This window comes from Mauremys mutica, chromosome 16 (genome assembly GCF_020497125.1).
Source record: "Mauremys mutica isolate MM-2020 ecotype Southern chromosome 16, ASM2049712v1, whole genome shotgun sequence".
In the NCBI taxonomy this organism is placed as follows: Eukaryota; Metazoa; Chordata; order Testudines; family Geoemydidae; genus Mauremys; species Mauremys mutica.
This window is the reverse complement of record NC_059087.1, coordinates 19,166,049-19,168,994: the sequence shown is the minus strand read 5'-3', so window position 1 is coordinate 19,168,994 and position 2,946 is coordinate 19,166,049.

The window sequence follows — 2,946 nt, the reverse complement described above, 5'->3', positions numbered from 1 at the left end:
CCTTAGGCTGCTAGGGAAATCCCAGCCATTGTACCTGTCATGCTGAAGGATCCCCCAAACATGTTTGCAAATCTGACATACGAACTATACTCCAGGTTTCCTTCACCACTAAAATGCAGCCAGCTCTGGGGTGAAAGCAGCAGCTGCTACGGCCTGACAGTGCTAGTTAGGACAGGAAATTAAAAAATAAACCGAATTTCTATTCGTTCGTTCCCACCCATTCTTTCCTCTCTTAGGAGATGATCTGGGTTATTATTTCCAGAATTCAGGCAGGGACAAGACAAAAGTCTGAAATTTCAGCACATAAATGATGAACATCCCAATTCCCTTCCCCATGGCGCCCCCAGCCCCTGTCCTCAGCAATGAAGGGCAGCAGGGACCAGAAGAGCAGATCTGGCAGCCGGAGCTATTTTGGCAGGTACATTTTCACTGCATTTCAGTCATTTTAGCCTTAACAGTTTTCTCAAGAGGGTGACCAGTTGCGTTCCCCTGCCAGACCAGAGGATTCACCATGTGGAGACGTCGCTCTTGACAGAAATAAAAAACAAGGTGAAGGCTGGTATGGACAATTTGTGTTATACTCTCAGCAGTGCCTTAATGGGAGACTGAAAGGCTGGATTCCCCTCTCACTGACACAGTGTGAATCAGGAGTGACCCCAATTAAGTCAATAGATTTGGTGTAAACAAGGGGAATCGGGCCCTTCAACTCAAAGTCTCAAGCCTCATCACCCACAGGGAACACTTAGCCCATGGGGAACACCCTGCAGGAGTGTTCAGAAGCTACAAACCATCCATGGATGGTGTCCCCCATGCTTCCTCCTTGACGCATGCGTCTACACTGGAACTCAGCTGCTTTGTAGTTCCATATCTCCGACGAGAGAATACTCAGATACCATCTAACCCTCTGGCCTGTGCTTTGAAACGAAGGCTAAAAAATCCAGCCCTATTTATTGGCAAGGCTGGAGGATGACAAATTCCTAGTGCTCTAGGTACCAGGGGCCTAGATAAGGCCACCAGGCCTTCCAGGAAGGGAACCTGAATTTTCATGGGGAAAAAAAACAAAACAAAAAAACAAAAAACATTTTGATAAAAATCTTCCAGGTTTTTTTAATCCATCAAAGTAGGGAGGCGGGTACAAGCCCCTGTGAGGTTGAAAGGTGCTAAAGGGCGAGTCTTTGATCTAAAGATTATCCCAGGCCCACGTAAAGTTAATGGATGTGCCATGCACTCTTACAGACTCAAAGGAGGGGAGCAATTAGGCCTCTTTATGTAGAAGAGACACCTACAAAAAATGGAGGGACTGCCCAAGGCACATGGCAGGACAGAGCTAAACCGTGTGGGCTGAGGGGTTTCCCTGGCTGCAAACCCTGAGAACAGAATGTCGGTTTTGCTGCCTATGTATGGTAGAGGCAGGAAGCCTGGTGAAGCAATTCTGAGCCGGACCCTGGGCAGAACCAGGACTTCTTGAGCAGAGAGGTCACTGTGGGGACAGGGAGAGCAGACTTGGGGATTTCTGAGTCAGAATTTCTGCTGCTGTTTGTTTCTACTGTGTTCAGGGGGAAAGACTTTGTGCACATTTTTTATCACTGAACAAGATCACGCCCAAGAATAAACATGACTCATATAATTGATTTTGCCTCCTAATGGAAACATCCCCTGCAAGACCTTGAACATTGACTATCCACTAGAGCCAAATGGGGCAACCCCCCAGGTGCAGGATGCCGTGGAGACGCACAAAGTATCAAAAGCCAGGTAATTCTGACAGAGACGTAATAACTCTAGATTTATTACAATTGCATTCTGACATCATTTAAAAATTTCTTCTCATTCAACAGAAAGCACTGTGTGAGTGTCACATTATCAGTCACTCCAGCATAGCGCAGCTGGCAAAACCAAAGGGGTCACATTTGTAAATATGCCCTTACTGGATGTGAGGGTCCAGTCCTGCAATGCCAGTGCTTAACTTTAAGCAGGTGAGGAATGGGAGAGCTCAAAGGGAGTTCTCATGTGCTTAAAGTTACGTGAAAGTCTTGGCAGAATCAAGGTCTTAGTTACTGATTTTTTAAACTAGCAATGAACATTCCTTTTCCTTTGATCCCTCACCATTGGCTCTTAAGCAAAGTAGGCAGTCATGGGATAAGAGAGAAGGTCCTCTTATGGATCAGGAACTGGTTAAAAGATAGGAAACAAAGGGTAGGAATAAACGATCAGTTTTCACAGTGGAGAAAGGTAAATAGCAGGGTCCCCCCAAGAATCTGTGCCAGGACCTGTGCTGTTCAACATATTCATAAATGATCTGGAAAAAGAGGTAAACAGTGATGTGGCAAAGTTTGCAGACAATACAAAAATCTTCAAGATAGTCTGCTATGGGCTTAACTGTGATGAGTTGCAAAAGGGATCTCACAAAACCCAGTAACTGGGCAACAAAATGGCAGATGACGTTCAATGTTGAGAAATGCAAAGTAATGCACATTGGAAAACATAATCCCAACTATACAGACAAAACAATGGGGTGTAAATTAGCTGTTACCCCTCAAGAAGGAGCTCTTGGAGTCATTGCGGATAGTTCTCTGAACATATCTGCTCAATGTACAGCGGCAGTCAAAAAAAGCTAACAGAATGTTAGGAATCATTAGGAAAGGGATAGATAACAACACAGAAAATATCATAATGCCACTTTATAAATCCATGGTATGTCCACACCTGGAAAACTGCATGCAGATCTGGTCACCCCATCTCAAAAATGATTTCTTAGAATTGGAAAAGGTACAGATAACAATCAGGGGAATGGAACAGCTTCCATATGAGGAGGTATGAAAAGACTGGGACTGTTCAGCTTAGAAAAGAGACAACAAAGGGGGGATATGAGAGAGGTCTATAAAATTATGACTTGGTGTGGAGAAAGTGAAGAAGAAATTGTTATTTACTCCTTCACAACACAAGAAC